Source organism: Ostrea edulis, chromosome 6 (assembly GCF_947568905.1).
Source record: "Ostrea edulis chromosome 6, xbOstEdul1.1, whole genome shotgun sequence".
Taxonomy (NCBI): Eukaryota; Metazoa; Mollusca; class Bivalvia; order Ostreida; family Ostreidae; genus Ostrea; species Ostrea edulis.
The window spans coordinates 40,865,040-40,891,140 of NC_079169.1; the positions used below are offsets into that span (position 1 = coordinate 40,865,040).

The 26,101-nt window shown below is 34.0% G+C and overlaps 2 long non-coding RNA genes across 5 annotated transcripts in view; both read left to right on the plus strand.

Moving 5' to 3' along the window:
- LOC130046775 (uncharacterized) overlaps window positions 1–26,101 on the plus strand; it is a 215,051-nt gene that overhangs the window by 151 nt on the left and 188,799 nt on the right. The window lies entirely within an intron of this gene.
- LOC130046774 (uncharacterized) lies at window positions 38–21,280 on the plus strand. Of its 4 annotated transcripts, none has more exons than XR_008795774.1 (6): window positions 54–144; window positions 579–946; window positions 12,968–13,148; window positions 13,389–13,549; window positions 14,161–17,489; window positions 17,599–21,280. It is a non-coding gene; the product is annotated as an uncharacterized LOC130046774 (long non-coding RNA). The 4 variants fall into 4 exon arrangements; XR_008795776.1 differs by having other exon boundaries at window positions 55–144; window positions 13,389–13,439; XR_008795773.1 differs by lacking the exon at window positions 13,389–13,549 and having other exon boundaries at window positions 57–144.

Below are 26,101 nucleotides of genomic sequence, written 5' to 3' on the forward strand. Positions count from 1 at the left end.
TTGGGTATAGTGTACTTTTTTCTGGGTATAGCACTTTTGGGGGGTATTGCACAGATTCCAGTAACCCCTATTATACTGAGCTAGCCAGCAGAAGAAACCAATGAAGACCGACAAGTGTGCAGAATTTAGAAGACTTGAAGAAATGTCATACAGGCTAAGACTAACTATTATCAATTGAATTTTAATCAGAGACATATATATATATATTTATATTTATTATACACACACTGCATGTGTGTGTTTGTAAGCCCTGTCAATTGAACCAGTGAATAAGTAGGCACATGTGTAAATCAACATGGGGTCGGCCAAAGGAACACGAAAATGGTGGTGTTCAGTTGGATTTTTATAAAAATCTTCATAAAATCATTAAGTTGTTCATCTACCATCAAAATCCTGAAGTGTTTACTTAACAGGATTTATGAGATGTGTGTAACAGGTGTGTAAAGATTTAGCACTCGTCCATCTTTTTTTTGGGGGGGGGGGGGGGGGGGGGGGGGGGCGCTACAGTTAGATAATATTCTGGTCAACACATTCGATAAACTACATGGAACTCATTAAATCACTTCTTTTTCTTTCAGTGGTCTTCAACTTTAAATTTTAATCTCCAAGAAGGAAATGTAATTAAAAGATAAATAAAGTATCCCTAAGAATACCAGAAGAAAGGTTATGTGTTGAGAAAAACAGCCCTTCCTCAGAACTAGATGATAGCCCTTGTTACTTTATGTTGAATATGACACAGTATAGAAGATCTGATCATGAAGAAGTTACACCATTGATACACTTGCCAACTGCCAAAATTACTTTCTGATAGTATGACGAGATTAGAAGATACCATGGTGTAGTCATGACACAAACTGCAAATCAAAGAATTAATTGTTTTCCCCAGAGGATGAACAGAGCACAATGGCTTCACATGGATAACATCTCCTTTCGAGTTTTGAAATTAGTAAGTATACAAAATATTTTAGGCCACATAGTCATAAAAATGGGGCAGGTGGGTGGATTTTACTTTATAGTCTTTATTTTTCAGAATACAGTCAAACCTGTATTAAGAGACCGTCCAACGGAGAATGGAAAAAAGGTCACATATGACAGGTGGTCTCTTAATACAGGTTGCCTATTTTCCACAGTTAATTGATAAAATTTTGCGAATAATTTGTACAATGGAGAAAATGACTACATGTATTTGGAATTTATCATTAAGAATATCAAGTACGGTTTAAATAGTTGTAAAATAAAATTAATAATACACTGTAGTTAAAAATCTAGAATGTTGTATCATAATTTATTATTCATTACATTTTATCTGTTTAAGAATGATAAACATGCATTTCATATTACACATTTACGTGAGATTTAAATCTCATTTATGAACTGCATGTAAATTTTCTAAAACTTATAAACACTTTGTTGTAAAGAGTATTTATGTATAGCCTACTTGTACACTGTAACTAAAAAATGCAATGCTTGTGGTAAAAAAGCAAATGAAGTGTTGTGTCTCCTTTTGTACAATACATGCTGGAAATATGTTATTCAATTTGAGAAACATTATTTAAATAAATCACAATATCGATTCATTGTACATGCACAGCAAATCTTTTAAGCTTTGAACTAATGCAGGCAACTTTCTTGAACTCGGACGTGTCAAATACTCGGGACATGTCAAAGTGAGCCGCTAGTTCCGGTCATTATTCTAGAAACCTCGAGTATCTCATGCAGGAAAAATTTCAGTCCTAAAGCACAATATTTACCTGATTTATAAAACGAAAGTGTTAGGGGCGATAATTCCCAGAATAGTCGGCTCAACCAAAATCGAAAGTAGTAATCGCGGTGTAATCGAAAAATGTACAGTCGTTAAATAGAGGTAAATTTTCGTGAAAATACACGAAAAGGTTGTAGAAATCATGGTCGTTGGTCGCATTAGACAGGTAGTCGTTTAATATAGGTACAATATATATAGTAACGTCTTGGGGGGAACTTTTTATGGTCACATACGACAGTGAGTCGCTTAATACAGTGGGTCGCTATGGCAGTTTTGACTGTATATATTTCACGTTCATTATTCTCACATGTTGCTGTAGAGTGTAGATTACTTCATTTTTTTTTTTTTACATTGTTTTCTTTGGATTAAAAATTTTCATACAGCAATATTATAATTGTTGTTGAGTGATTTTGAAGTACATTTAATTTTTCATGTAACACTGAAGTTGAACATTCTTTTGCGCTTTTTTAGATAATAGTGATTTTTAACTCACCTGAAATGAAAGTTCAAGTGAGCTTTTCCAAACCCCTGTTGTCCGTCTGTTTGTAAACTTTCACATTTCTGACTTCTTCTCAAGAACCACAGGGCCAATTTCAACCAAACTTGACAAAAAGCATCCTTTGGTGAAGGGCTTTCAAGTTTGTTCAAATAAACTTTTAATAAAGGGCCACACCCCCTTTCAAAGGGAAGATATAATTACAAAATTGCAAAAAATAGGGTGGGGTCATTTAAAAATCTTCTAAAGAACCACTGGGCCAGAAGAGCTGAAATTTACATAAAAGCTTCCTGACGTAGTGTAGATTGAAGTTTGTTCAAATCATGACCCCCTTGGGTAGGATGGGGCCACAATAGGGGATCAAATATCTTGCATATAAATATAAAGGGAAAATCTTTAAAAATCATCTTCTCAAGAACCACTGGGCTAGGAATTAGAGTACAAATTAAGGGCAGATGATACAAACAATTTTTTTCTTTCAAAGAGACTTTATATGATGTCATTCTTCTATAAAAGTGGATAATTTCTTGAATTCTTTTCCCCTTTGACTTGGAGAGTGAAATATTTTCCGTATTTCCAAAAAAGTACAAAACAAGTTATCATGGTAAATTAGATTATTCTTCATTTGTTTACCTTTTTTATCCCTCAAAAAATGACTGTCAAGGAGAACATAGTGTATTGATATTAGATTTACAACATAACATGTAAACTATTAATTCTTTATAATTTTTACACTCGGAAAATATTAGTTGCTGCTTCAATAAAATTACATATATGGACATTGCACCCTCAGTAAAGGTTTACAAATTAAAATAAACTTCATGATATCTTAACTTAATGTTTAAAGTGTAAAATAAACTTAAAGAACATATACCATACGGGGTGAATTTTCTGAGGATAAGCAAAATTGTAAAAATGACATTGGCTGATTTTCTCAAGACAAAGAAGAGTTATCTCCCATAATATAAGAGTAAAATTTTACAATTTCTGAAAATAATTTACAATGGCATTTATGATTTTACTGTTTTTGACACTCTTGGTTTTCCTTTGCTATTCATCTCTGAAAATAATAAAGATATGCCTAATACAGGATATCTTTGATGTGCCATTTTACGTTAGTTTCTGCATTACAACGTTTCCCAGTAGAAACAGGAGAAAGATGACTGCATGCTTCCTGCTGACATCTTATATAATATAGCAATGATCCAAGTCTATACCGTTTTTCGTCCTCGCAATGTCTTAAATCTAGTGGTCTACCACACGCAGCACAATATTTTCCCAAATTGTCCACTAGAATTCCAAGTTCACAACTCATCTCCAACCTCTCCAACAAATCACCTCATCATGCTCTTCTTCCGATTAAATCACTCTCTGATGCATCAGATGGATACGTGTCTTCATTTCCTAGGCATTCTTGTGAATTATCACCAGACGAACAATTTTCTTGATTCATCCAACTTCTCCTCGATCACCACGTTGTGATTGGCATCAACATTCACTATCTTACGTCCAAGGGATAATGCATAACATTTCTTAGCATTCTGTAACCTTTTTACTAATAAATCTTCCTGATTTTTCCCCCTTAATGATTCTGGTGCCATAATTGTTTACTTTGTTTACTGACCCCTTTCCTGCTCTTAAAACACAAAAGAGTTCCAAACAACTATAAATGAGAAAACCAAAACCAACCAAAATATTTTTTTACCATGGGAACTCTTCAGTGCTAAAGGTAGAAAAATTTGTTTATATCATCTGGCTTTAACATAAAAACTTCCTGACATAGTGCAGATTCAAGTTTGTTAAAACCATGACCCCCTGGGGTAGAATAGGGCCACAATAGGGAATCAAAGTTTTACATGTACAAATATATAAGGAAAATCTTCTTCACAAGAACTAGGAAAGTAGGAAAATAACAAGGCCAGGAAAGTACAAATTTACATAAAGGCTTCCTGAAATAGTGCAGATTCAAGTTTGTCAAAATCATGCCTCCCAGGGAAGGGTGGCCGCCCCGGATCAAAGTTTTACATACAAATAAGTATAGGGAAAATCCTTTAGAACCATTAGGCCAGAGCAGTTTACATTTACATGAAAGCTTCCTGACATACAGCTCTGTTTGTAAAAATAAAATTTCCAAAAGGTGTCGCTGTGTTTGGTATAATTTTTTGTTCGTTCTGCACAAACTTGCTCACTCAGCTTGACACAGCCTAGGTGTTCACATGTAAATTTTTAATTTTCGTAACTTAAAATTTCGTGTAGCAATGGTGGCCAGATCAAATTTTCCTTCCAATGTTATAATAGAACTGCATGGACATGGGTATCATTTTTGTATACAATTTAAAGTATGTTTTTGCATGTACACATTTTTCTAATGCCTGTACACAATTATTAAATACCAAGCACGTCCTCCTATCCCCTTTACAATTAAGCTATGTTTGTGTTTTCTTTTGGAATTAGATTTTAGGTAGGAGAAATCATGGCGCTCGTGAGTATAGGTTTGGGCCGCAATACTCGAATAGGGATCAAAGTTTTAGAAGCGAATATGTAGAAGAAATCTTTAAATATGGGCCAAGGTGAATCAGGTGAGCGATGTGGCCCATGATCCTCTTGTTTGAATATGCAGTTGATGCAGGATCAGGATATGCCATTGCCGTACCCGCTAATTAATGAGTCATAATTACCATCATTGTACCACAAAGCAAATGTCACTGTACTGTAGTTCTTTTGCTTAACATTGTTCAATTCAGTTTGCCATCATCTTCTAGTCTAAGACAAGCACATTCAATAAAGTTCCAAACACAGGATTGGGAAATGGCATGGTATCGCATACTTTCACATTCAATAGCATCTCCATTTAATTTATTTTAACAAGGCCTACATGTGCAGTCACTTGACCAAATGCATATCACACTGCAACAGTCCTTCACAACGACCACATCTTTGGGTACCCTTATAATAGAAACATGTCAAATATACCACATCATGCCAAAATGTTAGGGTCAGTCATTGAAATGCTCTAAATGTTTAATATACAAGCCAAATATTTGTTCTCAACTCAGTGATTTTTTAAGGCCCATTTTGGGTCCGAATTTCGGCCCTTTCCCCTCCTAAATATTGCCAATTTCCCCCCAATTTAGCTTGCATTTTACCCAATAATAGAATTATGAAAGGAAAACGTATTTGAAAAAAAATAAACATTCGATGTGAATTATATACATAGACTTAACAATGGGTTATGGGAATGATGATTTGGATAGAATAGTTGAAAATTATAGAAGGTTAGAGAAAATTAGATGTGTAAAATAAAGATAATATTATGTTTGATATGATTTTAAAACTTATATACGATAAAATTGATTTTTCCCAATTTGACTGAAATGTCGACAATTTTTCCCAATTCGAAAGCCACAGGACCCTTATTAAAAATGTAGAAAAATCACTGCAACTTTTTTTTTTAAAAAAAAGGTAGAATAAAAAACAATGGGGTGGGTAACTTTGAGAGCTAGGGGTGGGCGTGGGTGATAATCTAAATATCAAATTCTATTTAAGTACAGTAAATATGAAAGCAGATCTCAGTATTTAGCAATTTTGTTGATCCATAATTTATTTACAGATTTTATATGACATTATTTTGTATAATTAAAATCTTAGATGATATATGTAGAATAATTATATCATTTAGCAAAATGTAATGATTTGTAAACTATAGATACATATACATGTAGTAAATTTGTGTAACATTCAACCCAAAAATGAATTTGCATATTTTAATTGATTTTTTTTCTTATCATTTGCATATTTTTTCAACTTAAAATGACCACCAACAAATTATAAATAATAATGTTTTTAGCTTAGCTGAGCTTTTCTGATTGAAACTTTATGTACTGAAGTTTATATTGTCAGTCTGCCCATCTGTCTGTCACAAAATCTTGTGACCGCTTCTCCTCCTGTATGGCTTATTGGAGAGACTTGAAACTTTGTACAATGCTTTATATGGTTTATCGAATAGCCAGGGAATGGGATACAAATGTTCCACAATGCAGCACGAGTTATTTCCCCCTGAATACAGGGGGTGCACAACACGGTGGGGTCCTCAAGTAATTTTATCATTATAAGGAATAGATAGAGAATTTACTATTTCTGATTGTAATTAAATGCCAGTTAAGGAATTTTTGTAGAAATTAAGTGTAATTACTGACATTTGATATGACTGTACAAAATTTTTAGTCATTTATTATATTTATACGTCCTGTATGGGATTTTTCACATTCCATGATATCTCAGTTAAGATCAGAATAAGGATGAGCAATTCCTTCATTAATACTTTTTATACGCCCGTCTTAAGACGGGCCGTATTATGTTATGGCCTTCATGTCCGTCCGTCTGTCCGTCCGTCTGTTAGCTTTTTCGTGTCTGGCTCATAACTTAAATACTATAAGGCCTAGAATAATCAAACTTTGTCAGTTGATACATCTTGGGTAGAAGGTGTGTCGCACATTAAAACCAGGTCGCTGTGACTTTTAATTAAGAAGATATGGCCAAATATGGTAAAACCCTGTCCGGCTCATAACTTGAAAACTATTTGATCTAGAATCATGAAACTTGGTCAACTTATGCATCTTAGGTAGAAGGTGTGTCGCACTGTACTTTAAGGTCACTGTGACATTTAGTTGAAGTGATTTTTTGAAAAAAGTATGTTATAATTGGTACAATCCCTACTCATATAAGAGTTTTGTAGAAAACCTCATTCAAAAATGTTACATCAAGAAAACACATATTTTTTTTATGATATACTGTACAGCTTTTTTTTTAGCCTATGTAATGTTTCCTTTGTTTCTAACAATAACATGAGAAATTCCACTTGTCCCATGGGAGTAGCATGCAAAGGGCATTTTGACAAGACTAATTAATGAGTTTTGTGTAGAGCATCTCTGATCAACATGATCAAGCAGGTGTTATCTTTATCTCTAGGGAATTGGGCAGAGAGATCTTAGCCTCTTAATTGCAGATATACCAGAAATTATTTGTGAAAGTGAATTTGTTTGTTGTGGTTAGTCTTTATTTTCAAAATTAATTTGACATTGTACTATATAATTTTTAATTTTTTTTCTCGGCAACCTATATGCAGAGTATCATTTCTCACTAAGACAACAAATGGTTGCAATATGTATAAAGGCCTATTTTAATGATTAGTATTTTGATGTTTTGTTATGGCTGTGGCATTGTTCAGAAAAAAGATATACAATGAACAAAGCTGCAGATTGGGCATTTGTGTAAATCTGAACAGATGAAATAGTATTGCAATAACCATATTAAAAAATGTTAATTCAAGAAACTACACATTCTTCATTATATACACTGTACTATACAGCAGTATATAACAAACAAATTATTTCTTTTGTGTCAGTAACAAGAGAAATTTCCCTTGTCCCATGGGTGTAATTATCAAGCAATTCAGGAGGCATTTTGCTAACAGAAAAATTGCATTCTGTCAAATTACAGATTAATTAATGAGTTTAGAAGATTTCTGTTACAGCAATCTGATCAAGGAGGTGCTATCTATATCTCTTGCAATCGGGAATTGGGCAGAGGAATCTGGCCTTCTAATTGATCTGTCAAATTTTAGAACAGTTCTAATTGGTAGCCATTACTTTGAAAGTTAATTTGGTATAAAGTTTAAGAATTAATATGATATTGTAAAATATATTTTTATTTTATATCTCAACAACAAGGTGCAGATTGTCATGTCTCACTAAGATGACAGTTTTACAGTCTAAGAATAAACATAATGACTAATGTTTGATGTTTTATTACGCTGTGCATTGTTCTTCATTCCTTAAAATACAATGAGCAAAGCTGCAGATGTGCATTTCTCAAGTCTAACACAACCAGTTGAGAAATATATGATGTATTATTTTTCTCTAATTAATAACTACACCATAGGAGATGCACCAGTGTTTGAAATAACCGTTTTTAATCTATATTTATTTATATTGACATCACCATGCATATTTTACTTTTATACTTGAAGATTTGACAAAGGCAGATACTGATATATGTATTTTTTGATATGTTGAATAAATCAACCTTTTTGAGTACTCCCATTTATTGTAAGTTGTTTGCTTGGATAAAGGGCTATCTTGCACTTTAATCATTTCATTGAAAACATTTGGGAAAATGTTTTTATATCCTTTTAAAAATCATTAAGCTTACATTATCAATATTTGAAGCAATGTCACATGAGGCCATAAAGTGGGTAAGATTCTTAAAGGAAGGATGACATTTGGTTCCATGCATACCTATCTCTTCATGGTGATATGTTCATGTTAACAATATGTGACGGGCGTATCATGTGCCGTGGCGGTGCACTTTATTATCAATATTATTGACGACCAAAAAAAAAAAAAAAATACACAATGAATATGCAAGAAATTACATGCAATCATTAACTTGTGATCCTTTCACACTGTGGACTAAAATATGTATACCAGGTGTCAATAAACGGAACATATGTTAAGAATATCAAATCCGTATCTCTCAATGCAAATTTTCTGTTGAAATCTGTTTTCTAATATATATAGTTTAGTATAAAATTATAGTGGAACTATAAAATTTAAGGAACTAATTAATTGAATTTCAGGACTGTATAACCTTTAACCCCCCCCCCCCCCTTCACGATTTAGGATTTGGAGCTTTTGGGTTTTATTATTTTTATGCCCCTGAGATCGAAGATCGGGGGGCATATTGTTTTTGTCCTGTCTGTCATTTTGTAATTCTGTCATTCTGTCTGAAACTTTAACTTTGCTAATAACTTTTGAACAGTAAGAGATAGAGCTTTGATACTTCACATGAGTATTCCTTGTTACAAGATCTTTCCGTTGGTATTGAACCTTTTGACCTTGACATTTGACCTACTTTAAAAGTTTTTTTTACATTGGTCATAACTTCTAAATGGTAAATATTAGAGCTTTCATATTGTACATGAGCATTTCTTTTGACAAGATCTTTCTACTGATACCAAGATATTTGCCCTTGTGACCTTGGCCATCTTCGGAATTGGCCATTATCGGGGGCATTTGTGTTTCACAAACACATCTTGTTGTTTGTTTTTGCTTTTCAAGAATTTTCAGACAATAAATTGTAAAGTCAACTTCACCTTGCCTCCCCCCTTTTGAACCCAACGATTATATTTACATGTATATCATCATTTGGTTTCATGGTGCTTTTGTTCCCAGCTAGGGGTCTGTTATTTATTTTTTATTTTTATTTTACAGATTACTCATGAAAGTTTTTGTATTAATTGTACCATTACTTGGACAGAATTAAGCACTAAATAGACCTACTGGATATAGGTCTAGTCTATACTCCTCCCCCCTTCCCCACCCCCCTTCAATTTAACGAAATGTGAATATATTCTAAAGTGTTCTTCGTAGAATTGGATAAACTATAGGCTTTGTTATTACTGTATAGGGAAGGGGGGGGGGGGGGGGGGAATAAACAGCGGTGAAAATTTTAGCTATATTCGTGGTCTAGATAAATCCACGAATTTAAGAAACTGAATATATTTTTATTTTTATTATTCTTTAATACACAATGTGTTTAGAAAAAGGGGAGGGGGCTTATAGTGATTCGAATCTGCGAATTTATGAACCCGCAAATGTGTCTGAAATGAAAAAAAAATGCGAAAAATACAACCCGTGAAATTATTCCCCATACAGTATAAGAAATATGATACAACCTGTTAAAACTCGACCCATAATAAAGATTTTGATACCTATTTGTTACCATTATTTTATCTGAATCTTAGGACCCCATCGGTAATCACGCCCCCTACTTCCGGTTTAAGGGCAGTAACTGCAAAAATGAAGGCCATTCTGTACAATACTTCATTATCATTTAATGTTGTTCACATTCTTCTGACCCAGGGATCCAGTTTATGCGAAAGTTTTTTTGGACCACACAGGACAGTCGGTCCTGTGTAATCAATGAACACACAGGACCGAATCAAATTTTGTCAGACCGAAAAATCTAATGTAAAAAAGTGAAACACGTGAAAATGCAAAACCAAGGAAATTTTATTTATTATATTAGTAATACTATTGATTTCTTTTACCAGGATCGCTCCCACATAATACTTTAGACAGTCCATGTGGTTTTAATCACATTCATTTACGTATTTGGATTTGTGCGATATTTTTTACTTAATATAACAAACATTTTAATGACTCCACATCAAAATAGTAAAGCTCAAAACCGGACACTGAGACATCGGACATTCCGGTCCGGTGTAAAAAATGATGCATCGGACCTGAGGCACTGCACAACGGTCAGGTCTGACTGTCCGATGTCTTTCGCATAGACTGGGGATCTAATATTTTCCTACAATTTACAGTGGATCAAAGAGAATTGTTTTACAGGTTTTTTTTCTTCTTTATGCATATGACCCAGTATGTCTCTGCAGAGCACAGATCTACATCTGGCATTTTCTAATGACTTAATGTTCACTTTTTTAGCGATCAATTAATTTTTTTTTTTAATTAGTTTTTCAATCAAAAATAGCATAAATATAAATCTATAGCTAACCAGGGGTATGATGCATGTGACCCAAATGTGTCATTATGCAGAGGCCTATATCTATTCTACGAAGTATATTTGATGCGCATTAAAGTTCGAAAATTTTAATTTAAAATGTGCATTAAAACCGCTGTTTGAACAGGGTATAAGTATTATTTTAAAGTTACATATATACTTAAGTATCTTTGCTAGATGTGATGTTCAAAAAGATTAATCAGTTTTTTAATTACTGATTAGATCACCTGAGTGGGTATAAGGATTGATAAACTAAGATTTTGAATTTTTAAAAAGGCTAACAGACAGATGAAAGAGCTTGTTAAATATCATAATACAGTCCATCATATAACAAGGGTGCATGAAAATCAGGTTCTAGAGCAGATATTAAAGGACACAACGCATGTTTCTAAACTTTTTCATTTTTTCAGCAAATTTAACTCTTTTTATGCCTAAAACTACTTTAAATGTGTTTTAAATGAAATATTTTGCGTAGTTTTCGAGTTTGAAAGCGATGAAATTCAAATCTTGCGATATGCATATTTTCTTTCGTTAGTTTACGCGCCATTTTGTGTGACGTCATATGCGCCCTCGGGTTTGAAAACATCTATTAGCCATTTCATAAACAGATTAGATTTAATTGACAAAAAACCAATTTTCACGTTAACGGCTTGTAAATAATATTGCATTAAGATGTTTTGTGTCGTGCTCGGGTGTACTAGTGGTCGGTAGAAAGGATTAGACTGAGTATTTTTCAATTTTTCGAAGGAAGGTACGAGAAAAAAGATGTGGATAATTTTTTTGTTGGAGCAAGAACTTTACCTTAAAAAACACACCCAGTCACCTTTTCAAACATCGCTTGGACAGAGACCCTGATAAACTGCGAGAAAATGGATATATCGAAGCTATAAGCACTGGTAGGCCTATAGCATACATTCTGTTTTGCTCTTCAAATTCAATACACACTCGGATCAACTGACCTTCACCTTGTAACAACATATATCGACGATACAATGTAACTTCTACCAACTGGTAGATTTACAACAACAAAAAATAAAGATACAAAATAATTGAACTTTTAATTATACAAATAATAGAATATTGTATTCCTAACTTTAAATTGAATTATAAAATTATTTCTTTATTGAACTCGTAGCATCTTGAGTGCGTCAGTAGGCTATAACGCCGTGCTCCCACTTCGTACTTCCTAAAGACGTGCAAATCACAATTCAAAAATAGTAATAAGATTGCTTTATCAAAATAAAATAATGTGATTACCACTTTAAATTTGAATATTTTTATTGATTTGTGTGTGTGTTGTCTTTTTCTTTCTTTCCGAAATGCACGCGTGACAATAGCTTGGCATAGGGCCTAGTTGTCAACAATTTAACGTATCAGAATTTGTCTAATCCAAAAATAAATAATGATTGCACTGTTTCTTTTAGAAAAACAGCGCCAATTAAAGATGTATAAAGGAATAACATCCCCAAACAGTTTGTAGACAGCGGCCCATATAAACATTATTTACTCACAATTTTGCCGATTTCATACACGCTTTACTCGCTATATTTGGGTATTTACATCGTTATATGTGTGCACTGGTGGCGAACACATATAAAACTCTGACAATTTATCAACATCGTTTTAAATGTTGCCCATGGTAAATTAATTAGGCCCCTAAAAGTTGAGTTTTTAATAATATCTCGCGGTACTTTCACAATCCGAAGGGCGCATGTGACGTCACTGTACCACGTGACTACCTACCTAATTAACTTGACTTTTTTGAAATCGGGGCTTAGATTTAAGTCTGTATTGTGGTTAAATATCGCAAAATTTCGGCAAACGAACTATTAGAATTAATTACTATAAGCATAAAGAAGACAAAATGCATGTAATATTGTATACTTTGAAAACATGAGATGTGTCCTTTAATAGGTAGAATATTGATGATACGTCTTAGCTGGTACATGTAAGTTGTAACACCCTCTTCATTAATACTGTGCATTTTGACAAAATAGTATATGAAGTACAGTGGTTCCATTGAATTTGAATAAATATTGGAATAGTTAGTAGTGGTAAGGAACAGGTATTGCTTGAATGTGTCTGCTAGATTTCTTATTAAATAACCTTCACTGTAATTTCAGTCAAACATAATTTTGCATCAAAGAGAACAAGTGGCTTTGGCATAACCCAGAAATTACAATATTCATTAAAAAGAGCATGGCATCAGGATAGCTAGATGCCCATATTCCCAGCAAAATGAGCCAGTCCTAAAGAGAGTCCACTAGAGATGAAATAAAACTCATTAAAATGTATTGAGAAAAGGTATATATACAATTTTGATTTGCACCTGAAGAGTATTGATGATTTGTATTTTGACAGCCTCCAACTAAAATACAGTGAAAATATTGCTGCAGTACTGTAATTATGTCTCCCCTCTTTCAGGGGGAGACATATTGTTTTTGTACTTTCTGTCCGTTTGCCACAAAATCTTGTGAACACTTCTCCTATATGGTTTATCATATAGACTTGAAACTTTGTATAATGCTTCATTACCATTTGTAGATGTGTATATTGGTGGGACGAGAGGATCCAATTATTTTCCTAAAAGTTATAGTAGGTCTAAGAGGGGTGGAGGATGTAAAGCACCTTGTCAACACTTCTCCTCCTATATGGCTTATTGGATAGATTTGAAACTTTGTACAATGCTTCATTGCCATTTGTAGGTGTGCATATTGTTGGGACAGGTGGGTCCAATTATTTTTCTTAAAGTTAATAGTAGATCTAAGAGGGGTGGAGGATGTTAAAATAGCTTGTAAATACTTCTCTTATACGGCTTATCCGATAGACTTGAAATTTGGTACAATACAATGCCATTTGTGATGTGCATATTGCAGGGACAGATCAAAGATCTAAATGTTGTCCTTAATATAGTGGAATGAATCTGAGGGGTTGATGGTGTAAAATAATTTTTGAACCCTTCTCCTATGTGGCTTAATTATTGGAGTTCATAATGTCTATGTTCCTGCTCATGCTTTATCTTCCATACCATGCAGTACATTAAGGGGTTGGAGGTTTCATTTGGAGCACTTCCAATTTGGGGAGCTGGGGATGCATTTGTTTTTCATAAAAACAATCTGTAGTTATGATATATTTGTCATAAAATGTTTATGATATCTGTATCACTTTGAATCTTTAAAAAATGTTAATTGCTATGTGAAATATTTACAGCTGATCATTTGATAAACATTTTTATCTAATTATACATTTCTTGCTATCTCTATGAAGACCTTTTACGAAAACCTTTCACTAATCACTTCTCTAAATATTTTTGCAGATTTGTCAGAATGTTATGCATCATGATCAACAGAAAAGAACTTCACAGGTAGACCAAAGCTGACATGTTTGAACAAATATATCCTAAAACGAAACCTAGAGTTTACGGGATTGGATAGGATCAATCCACTGGGTCGCCAAGTGTGGAAGTACAAACTTCAACCTCGACAGGACAGCCAGGCCTCACCCTTGTAAAAAGATTAATTTGGCCTGGATAGCCAAAATGAGTGATGATGATGATATCAAGGTCTGACACTGGAAGCTCAGAAAGGGTAGATGCTGGCAATGGAGCTGTTTAGCAATACGACAAACAGGTTTAACATTGAACATGTTTATATACTTTTTTAGCTCACCTGAGCAAAAGGCTCAAGTGAGCTTTTCTGATCACCTTTGCCTGTCGTCCGTCTGTCTGTAAACTTTTCACATTTTCATTTTCTTCTCCAGAGTGAACCACTGGGCCAGTTTCAATCAAACTTGGTACACTTCATCAATAGATAAATGTTATTCAAGCTTGTTCATATAAAGAGTCACGCACCCTTCAAAAAGGAAATAATCATGGAAATGCAAAAATAGGGTGGGGTCATTTAAAAAACCTTTTCAAGAACCACTGGATCAGGAAAGTTGAATTCACATAAAAGGTTCCTGTTTTGTGCAAATCATGGTCTCCGGGGATAGGGTGAGGTCACAATAGAGGATCAAAGTTTTACATTCATATATAGTGCAGATTCAAGTTTGTTTTAAAAGTAATGGCTCACAGGGATAGAGTGGGGATCTAAGTTTTACATGTGAAATATATACAAGGAAAATCTTTTAAAATCTTCTCCTCAAAAACTAGATGCAGAATCGTAGCTCTTTGAGAAGGTATTGGGGCAAGTCAGAGAGCTTCAGATGAACCCCTTATAAAAAATCTTCAATTTACGTCACAGAAAAAAAGTGCATGGTTAAGTCCCTCTATCACTGCATTCCTGCATCGCAGTCTCATGAATTTAATATTCAATAATTCCTAACATATATTCCCACTATGCTTGTTTCCAAACATACTTTCAAATATTCCCTAAACCCACATATAACCCAAATACTCGCAGCTTCAAGTGATTTTCTTTGTTGATGTAACCATGTTAGGTAGCCAGTCAATTTGAACCCCAGTTCATTTCCATACTCATACTCAATTTGAAACATAATGTCTGTGTGAACTAATATCCCCACAAATATTTTTAGTGAAATATTTTCGATGAAATCATCCCACTTGGGTTAAATACTTATTATTCAAATACTGTATGTTTGAATATTGAACTAATCTCACAGCTTTCTTAAGTTTGGTCCCCATCCCTGCCAGTCTGTTTTTATGCTTAACTATTGAAATGGATTGTAAGGGATCAGACTAGGCTTTTATAGCATTATAAATTTTCAAAAGCTTTAGAAAAATTATACAATTTTAGGTCACTTGAGTAAACTCAGATGACATATTGCTATTGGTCTGCGTCTGTTGTAGTCCGTCGACGTTAACAATTGAACATTTTTAAGTAAATTCTATAACTGAAAGGTGAAGATAACAAACAGCGATCAATTTACGATTCGAATAACGGAATTCTTTTCAAATTTAGTATGAAGCATACAAATTTACATTAAACCTTCCTGACATAGTGCATATTCAAGTTTGTTAAAATCATTTCCCCGGGAGGTATGGTGTGGTAACAATAGGGGATCAAAGTTTTATATGCTGATATATTTAAAGGAAAAATCTTTAAAGATATCTCTGGAACTATTTAAGCTAGGGCTTTCATATCTTGTATATACAATTTTTATGGCAAAACAAATCTGACCTATTCAGTATGTCCTGAACTACATTGTGTTTAAGGTAGATCTTTCATATATATTATATATTATGAATTTCTTATGATAAAACCTTTCATCTTGTTGAGGGGCCTCTCAACTCTGGTTGGTGGGGGTTTGAATCCTGCTCGCACCGGTAAGTGAGAAAGTTTCCCAGTTTACTTTCGGAAGGTCGGTGGTCTCTTCCCAGGTACATTGTATCTGGGTTCTCTCTTCCACCAATAAAAACTGGGCACCACCAGATAACTGAAAAACTGTTGAGTGGTGGAAAACAGCTAAAACAATCAATCATATTATGTTCTTTGACCTTGTGACCCTGAACTCTGAGTTTGACCTACTTTTAAGAAAGTATAACCTAATATGTTGTACGGTGTGACCGTTGAGACGAGCGAAGCCCACTAACATCTTGCAACACGACTTTTATCCGCCTCTTCATTTAACGCGGGAAATATAACGCGCTTGGTGTAAACAGTTACAAATAGGCACGTTTCGAGTTCATCGGGAACACCCGGGATTTTTCGCATTTAGCCACGCCGATCACGTGACATGAACAAAATGTTCAGCAGGGGTACTTCCGGTTGATATTGTTTACTCTGGTAACAAAGCTGTCTTTAACAAAATATACATTTTGTGGCACGAAAGGTCGCAATTCAGATAATGGAAAAAAGGGGTGTATATCTACTTTGGATGATGTTAAAGTTCACCCTTTCCCAACCCTGGAAAAAATGTTCACGCAGAGGAAACGATGGCGTCATTTGTTTAGAAAACCACGAGCAGCAGAACAGTGCAGAAAATTAGAGCGATTATTACATTCCGTAAAAGCTGAACCAACACAGAAGCATCCCTGTTCTAGCCATTTCACCATATGAAAGGCGAAGATAACAAACAGTGATCCAAGTTTTAAGAAAGCCAAGAGGTTTGTACTGCCCTGTACAAATAGGCCTAGTTGATACATGTACCTCATCCACATAGATTTGAGCAATGTATGCATTTTACAATGGTGATCATGTGGCACTAAATTGATAGTAGATTATCATATATCAGAGAATTTACACTTCGAACTCATGGTTTAGGTTCATAGGCAATTTCGGGGGGGGGGGGGGGGGGGGGGGGGGCATATAATTATAATATTGGGGGATCTATTCTTACAGATTAGGATTTGCAATAATCATTCATTCAAGCTCCATACAGATAGTTCATTTACTTCCAAATAAATTTCAATTCATATCAAAGAACTCTCATTTATCTTTGCTCCAATTTGACCAAGCAGTGTGCTTTGTATACATCAGAAATTACATGTATGTACACTTCCACTCATATTTATGTGCTCTCCCATTTAGTAAGAAAAATGAGAATGATTTTCTTTCTTCATAATCTATTCAACATATATACACAGGTTGATAACAATGACTGTACTCCTTATGTTGACTGGAATTATTGACTGGTATGCAGTAAAACAGCTGAGGGAAAGTTCAACTATTAATTCATTTCAGCCGGGTAAGAATCAATATCCTTTTGTGTATTATACATCTGCAATTCTTTTCTTTTGCTGCTTCAAATCTAGTGTATTTGAAATTTTAATTCTGATATTTTGGTATTATTATAGGTAGTCTGGCAGTATTATAGGTAATCTGGCAGTAATGGCATGACATCATGAGAGCTAACCAACATGGTTAATGATGTATAGAGACACTGTCTGAAGACCTCGAGGGAAAGGCAAGGAAAATGGATGATCCACTTCCTATATCCCTGTAAAAAAGAGGAAGGATACCACAATATTGACGATAAATTATTGTCAATTCAAGAAGCAAAGTTGTGAAAATGCAAAAACAATATTTAATGTATTTGTTAGAAAAATATCATTAACTGCATATATATTTCTTGACCTTATTCAGGAATACATCAGATGTAGTCATTCATATTAAAACTGAATCTATGAATTTTCATAACTTTTATCAATAAAGTTTACTATATTTATTTTACATGTATCTAATTTCCCTAATACATTGTACTCATGGGAGTTTGCTTGCATTCAATGTTCTGACATGAATCCGAAAATGTGCATATTTCATCACAAGAGCCCTCCTGGGCACTAAGCATGTGTCATGTATAAAGCAGACTCAAACAAGATCTACCAACATAATATTTGAATGAACACAAATGGTCTTAGATACTCTTTCTTTTCCTCTGCAATATATGGCATTAAACAGCATTAATTCTTTTTTTTCAATTTTGTTAATATATACAAGTCAATTAACTTTTCTCAAACTTTTGATGCATATAATGGATTTTCTCTGTACTGCTACATCTATGTGCACAGAATGGAAATGATGTCACTAAGAGGAATATACCTTAATCATGAGCAGATGTATTTTGTTCAATGATAACAATTTGAGCAATGATCACAAATACTCATGATATTGGAGTTATGAAAAGTCATTGAAATGCATGTATCTACTAGAGTCACTTTCATACTAAAAATTCTTCTTATTAAATGAGTCACTTATAAATGAAAGACTTGTGACGCAAGTATTACTTGATAAATATTAATTTTCAAATATTGATGTTTAAATTAGGGAGGATATCATTTATAACTTAGTAGATATGATATTAAATTATTCTCACCCATATAACATTTTTGTTTTGTCTTGGTCATTTTTGGTAGCATATATCGCATTCTGTTGTGTCTTTGATGAGTACGATGATCATTTATGTAGAAATATTCCACAGCTTTGACATAATCAGCATGGTCAGTCATTCACAGATGATATCACTGTCCTGTCCATAGTTTAATAGCAAACCATTCAGACCAAAGCAGGTCATATATGTACACCATCACAGCACCTGCAAGATATATATCTGGTTTTACAAGCATGCATGTATCGAACAAAATATTTTAAGTTCAAAATTGCTTCCCTTATTTTGTGAAATCTTTAGGTACATGAACAGCTCCAGTACAATCTCTATATTAAGCTATAGAGCTTGATTTAGCTATTCCAAATCTTTTATGAAATTAACTTTGAAAAGTGTAAAAATCCAATTTCAGTGAATGATAAAATTTCACCAATGTACATGTTGTACTTGCAAAAATTTTCAAAAATAATATATTGTAAACTACATTCCTCAGAAATATAATTTTGATTCACAAATGTTACTTTTCAAAATGTCTCACTGCACCTTAGAAAAAGCAATAAAACGTTAGATTTAATTATGAATGAGGATCAACAAAATAATGGATATTAGGCAATCTGAGTTTACATAGTGTAATATCTGTGGAAACGAGGGGGTTATTTATATTTGGTTTCTTTTACATCATATGTGAAAACAAATTATTTTTTTTTATAGAATTGTTAGAAAATCAAAATCAGTAAAATGCAAAAGGCTTTCCACAAATGTTGAATTTGTTTATAGAAAAAACAAAAAGCTGTCCAGGTCTAGTTTTGCACTAAAAAAAATGCAGCGAAATATTTGTGAGACTTTACACCCGCACTAGGAATGAACGAATACATTGTATAAATAGCCTAACCCCCTCATTTCCACAGAAGTCAGTACTGGGCACGATGTCGGCTTTATGAATCACTTTAAGACATTGTGTTTTGTTTAATAATATATAACGTTCTACAAAAAGTAGTAACTATTTTGATTTACCTATTTGGTAGGTTTCACCGAGTCTAATACGTTCTTTTCATGTCCCACTATGGCTAGTACTGTACTAGATAGGGCTATAGGGCCTAGGGTTCCTAGACAGTTAGGCCTTCTGCATAGATCTGCAAGTTACACTGCAACATCGTCGTCTTCTCTAAGTCTTCCGTTGAATTTGACCAATGGTAGCTTATCAAACGTTGACAAACAAATACGTACCCCCATACATCCCAAACTAATACATTTAATACGCGAAGTGTTGGTAAACAACGAGAAACCGGAAGTAACCCTGCTGAACATTTTTGAAGCGGCGTGACTAAACACAGAATAAAAACCGTGTTCCGGAGGAACTCGAAACACGGCTATTGTGACGTCATATTAGCTGCAATGTTTTTTCTTCTCTCAAACCAAGCAAAAACAAAACGTTTGAAGCTATGAGAAAGCTTGTCTGGAATTTAAAAACGTTAATTGTACTTTCTAAACAATCTAATTATTTTAATGACGGGATTGTCAATGAAGTATACCGCAGTGACTGCGACATTTTCCGGAGGCATTATGGGTAGTCCCCATCATTTTTCAGCTGATGAAGAGCAAACCACGTGACTCAATTGCGTAATCATTGGAGCGAGCTCGTTGCGACGCGAGCTTCGCTCGCTAATATGTTGTACGGTGTGACCGTTGAGACGAGCGAAGCCCATTAACATCTTGCAACACGACTTTTATCCGCCTCTTCATTTAACGCGCTTGGTGTAAACAGTTACAAATTGTGACGTCACATTAGCTGCAATGTTTTTTCTTCTTCTCTCAAACCAAGCAAAAACAAAATTTTTGAAGCTATGAGAAAGCTTGTCTGGAATTTAAAAACGTTTATGGTACTTTCTAAACAATCTAATTATTTTGATTACGGTTTGTCAATGAAGTATACCGCAGTGACAGCGACATTTTTGCAGAAGCATTATGGGTAATACTCATCTTTTTTCAGCTGAAGAAGAGCAAATCACGTGACTCTTATGTGTAATCATTGGAGCGAGCTCGTTGCGACGCGAGCTTCGCTCGCTATTAAGTATATCCAGGACTATTATAGATAGGCCTTTCATGTTTTGTATATAGATTACTTATGGCAAGGTCTTTCATATCATACCAAGACCTGTGACTTTTTGCCTTGGTCTTATCCAGAACAGTAATATCATGCTAGTCATATCTTTGTGTTATATGAATTCATTTTAGTAATGTTGTGTTTTTTAGGGCTAGGTTTGGGTCACATCATTCATGAGAGTAAAGATTGATAAAATAGCATTTAAAAATCACAACAGCAGGGCCAAGGTGACTGAGGTGAGCGATGTGGCCCATGGGCCTCTTGTTGATTTTGATATTTGTACATATATCATTTGTATGAGAAATGGAACTCTCTTTTTTTCTTTTACAAATACATGTATTATCATATGGATCCATCTTTGTTGATTATTTAATCAAAGGACTACATTCAATGCATTCAATATAAATTTATTGATATGTCTGTGGTTGAATTACTCATGTATGTATACATTTTTCTCGCACATGCAATTACATATATGATGTATATATATTTACTAATTGTACATATAATATCCCCTGTAATATAATAAAATATATGACTGAGAATAAAAGACCTGCTGTTTTCATTGCTACCATGAAACATTAAAATATTAGAATAATTCAAATATCTTAATGAATTCTGTAATATATGAATTTGATATTTGTATATGATTGCCTCACTGGTGTTCAATGTGAACTTTGGTTTATCGTTTCAGTTTGCTCTTTATATCAAATCGAAATTTAAGACAAATAAGGAATTATTTCCGAAATTGGTTAATATGGTACATTATAGTAAAATAATCAAGAGTATTCAAATGAGATAGCTAAATTTCACATGGATAACCAGTGACTGATTCTTAATTGTCAACATTTTCACCAAACAGTTCAGAAATTACCCCGGTACATACTATTAGGGGATTATAAAATTCCTTAAAAAGTGACAAATTTTTAAATATCACCTTTTCAAGGAGAAAAATTCCTTTAAGTATATGAATCTTATGAAGAAATTAAAAGAGAGGCGGCTATAGTACAGTATATGCAACCCACCTGATCTTTATTTTTCTGCAACATATTTAAGTGTGTGTTTATCACTTGTATGGTGAAATTCATTTGTGGCAAGAGCTGGTATGATGTCTTGAGTCAGAAAGCACCGGAATCCACTAGGAATAGTGTTAGATCTATGGAGCGCCAAAATAACAAACTCAAATATTTGAAGATATCTTTAATTATTTGAAGATATTATCAATTCATTTCATGCACACAACATTGCAATCAAAGATCTCTTGAAAATATATCTTTCAATTTTGCATTATAGATATTGTGAGCATGAATTGAATTATTGATATCATTATTCTGCTGAATTGATGCACGCAATAATTTAATTGTTGCTCTCCTCAAATGAATTATAATAATTATTTAATGATACCAACAATAGTATTAATGCATGCTACAATTAAATTGAAGAGAGCAATAATTCATTAATGCTAACATCACCTAATGTGCGCAATAATTGAATTATTGCTCTCTTCTATTGAATTAATGATATCATTAATTAAATTGATGCTTGCAATAATTATTTTAGAGAGAGTAATTATCTAATTGAGATATAATCCTCAATTCAACATATCCACAATTGAATGAGTGATTTCTTTAATTGAATTGCTGTTCTCTTTTTAAAAAAAAAAATGATGCGCGCATTAATTACTTATGAAATAGCATTGTACATGTATATATAATTAAAAAGATCCTCCATTGAATTAAAAAGAGATAATCAAGTCATTCATACAGAGCTCTAAATTATTTTTTGCCAGCAATACTTCCACCACATGAATGTGCACATCAATTGAATTGATGAGAGCGATAATTGATTTGATGCGCATATATTATTGGACTTCAATTATTTGAGCTTATGTAAAACATTAATAAGATTTTAAAAATCAACCTGGTGAATTTGTATTACAAAAGTCATGAGAGGACACGTCTAGTTTTTAAACAAAAACAGAAGGTAATATATTCCCTTGAAAAACAGAAGGTAATATATTCCCTTGAATTTGGTCATCCCTGTCCTCAGATCGGCAGGGAAAGGAGTGGGGGTCCAAACAGTCTGATTAAAACCAGCCCCCCTTCTCCTATCGACGATAGGAGAAGGGGGGCTGGTTTTAATCAGACTGGGGTCCAAATAACTTTTATGAGGGAGATTATTTCTCATTCGAAGGCGCGAATTGCCAATGTTTAGAGAATGCATTAAATCTTTACGTGCCTTTCGAGACTGAACTTAAGTTCATCAATAAAACTTAGAAATATGTAACTTGAATTTTACCTTTCGTTATAATAGTTCAATTTATGCGCAATGTACCAGGGCCAATTGTCAGTGTGTTTCAGACGTGTTTAATGAGGGGGGGGGGGGTCCAACACGTTTAGTGGATATTTAATTGACGGCATATGGCGGGAGCGAAGCCAGGAATTATCCAAGGGAAGGGCGTAATGAGTGCCCAAGGCACGAAATCTTTAAACAAAAATATCTAAGATGAAGCAAAATCGTGATTTTTGGGGGTTCTCTATTACAATTTTGTCCTCATATTTCAAAGTGAGATGATAGTCAAAATTGACATAATGTGCATGTACATATCATAAACATGTAGATATTTTTGTAACAGTATATGAAGGAATCGGGAGCAAATCCTGATTCTGAAGTTATGTTATATAAACTGGTGTTATAAACCTGCTTTTCAAAGAATTTATGGTTTTTGCAACGTTTGATTAAAGTTTTCTGTAAGGCCACATCTATGTAGTTGCATATACACAGAATGTTCATGAAAATGTTACCTTTTAGAGTGGAATTAAGATCTCGCGTAACATTTCTTTACAAAGATATCTAATTTTTATTTATGTCAAAAGTCAACAAAAAACTTCAAGTAATACAAAAAATGTATATAATTATGAATACTTGTTTTAGATCTTTTAGGCACTGCATTACAGAATTTTGATTTTATCTATCATACTCTTTGGTCGAATTACTACAGAGTCTGGCCCGTACAGCATGCATTGGCAAACAAATCATAGAAGTATATATATATAATAATGATAATTATTATTATATATTGATAATTATTATAAGTTATTATTACATTTAAAGTTATCATTATGGACACTACTACCCCCCACCCCACCCCCGGACAGGTCGCGGTAGCTCAATGGTAGAGCGTTCGCTTCGTAACCGGGTGGTCGTGAAGTTCCATCACCGTGCATGCGTCAAACGTAGGACGTTAAAATTGGTAGTGATTGCTCCTTCGCCAAACGCTCGACATTTAGAAGTGAGAATCACGGATCTTTTGGATGTGACCTTATGAACGTAGATCCCTTGTCGTACATGTAGAGGTGTTGGCACGATATTTCAAAGAATCCTCACTGCTACGACCCTGAACCCAATGGATACATTGGATAGGTCTAAATTCGTGGTACTCCGCTTAAAGCTGGTTACATCTCAATATGAATAAAATATTCTCGACGGGGCTTAAAATATATAATCAATCAATCATCCAATCAATACTCCCCCCCCCCCTTTTTTTTATTTTCTTGCGGCGATAATTTCAATGAAATGTGTGGATTCCCTGTCTATCCCATCCCAATTTCGATTTATGTAATCGTTTCACGCTTTTTTGTAAGCTTTAGAGATTGGCCTTATTTATTTAGCGTGGTGAGAATGATTGTTTGGATGTTTCAGAGTGTCTGCCCGTGTGTATCGGAGTGTTTAACTGACTGCGTGTTTCAGAGTGTTCAATTGCCTGTGTGTAAAGGAAAGTGTTCAATTGCCTGTGTGTAAAGGAAAGTGTTCAATTGCCTGTGTGTAAAGGAAAGTGTTCAATTGCCTGCGTGTAAAGGAAAGTGTTCAATTGACCGTGTGTAAAGGAAAGTGTTCAATTGCCTGTGTGTAAAGGAAAGTGTTCACTTGATAAGCAAAAATTCAAGGAGTGAATAAAACGATATTTCACAAATTTTGACCGCAGCAACGTCTTCTATGTTGTTTTTAGTACCAAATAGTAAATTTTCGTACTAAAATACCAATAACTGTAGAAGTGATCAGTTGCAGGTGGGAAGTTAAGGTGTTCATTTGACACGCGTTACATGTATGTGTGTGTCTATTTTAATGTAAAATTTTACGATTCAATTTAAGTGAAAATACATTATGTATCATACATTTATATACTTAGTCTAGCTGCTAAAACCTCCAACCACAGATTTATTTGAGCTTCCATTAAGATGAAATACTAAAACATGTATTAAAAATATTAAATTACATGCAAGATAAATTTTTTTTTTTAGATATGACAGGGACATATATGATACTTTAATTATTTAATTAGAAACTGATCCATTGAAGAGGCAAAGAAAGACAGATGCTGTGCCATCAGTTTTCCCATGGGGTGGATACAGGGATACTGACCATGCAAGAAGTGAAAGGAGAGCTGCTCGCAATCGCCGTACAATGGAGGAAGAGGATGAAGCAGAAGAGGTCTTTATGGAATGTGTTCATTCGAATGACGTTTCGAATGTCTCAAGCTTTTGTACCATAGAGACAATGGACAAAGTCATAGCAGCATCAGATCGAATTAATGAACTTGATGTCCAACAGAGTGAAGATGCAAGCCTCGTAGAGGCATCATGTCAAATTCTCCCAATACCCATGATATCTATTGAAAATTTCTTTCATGACAGTGAGGGTATAATGTTTTACACTGGCCTTGCTTCTTACACAGATTTTCTTTTTGTACTGCATTGTTTAGGTGAAGCTGCCTATCATCTCAGATATTTGTAAAACCAAGTTCAAAATTTATCAGTTGAAAACCAAGTTTTTCTAACTTTGATCAAATTAAGACAGAACAAACCCAACTTTGAATTAAGTCGCTTATTTGGCAGATCACAAACAACTGTAGAGAACATTTGGATTACATGGGTTAACTTCATGGCAAGACAATTTCAAGAAATAGATTTCTGGCCTGACAGAGACACAATCACTTTCTTTTCACCCTTCGACTTCTTTCCAAAATTTCCCTCAACAAGAGTTATAATTGATGGGACCGAGATCCCAGTGAAAAAACCCAAACCCCCTGTTGCACAACAATCAACCTTTTCTACTTACAAAAACAGAAACCCTGTTAAACTGCTTGTTGGTGCCACACCTGGAGGACTTGTATCATACATTTCTCCAGCATATGAGCAAGTTGTTGAACATAGCTCTCTTATTAACATATGTGACCCTGTGGACTCCATAATATCAGATAAAGGATCTCTTTGCACCAAAGGATGTAAAGGTTAACATTCCGACATTTTTTAAAAAGCAAAATCGTTTGTCAAATAAGATTGTTTTAAGAGACAGAAAAATTTCGAGCAAG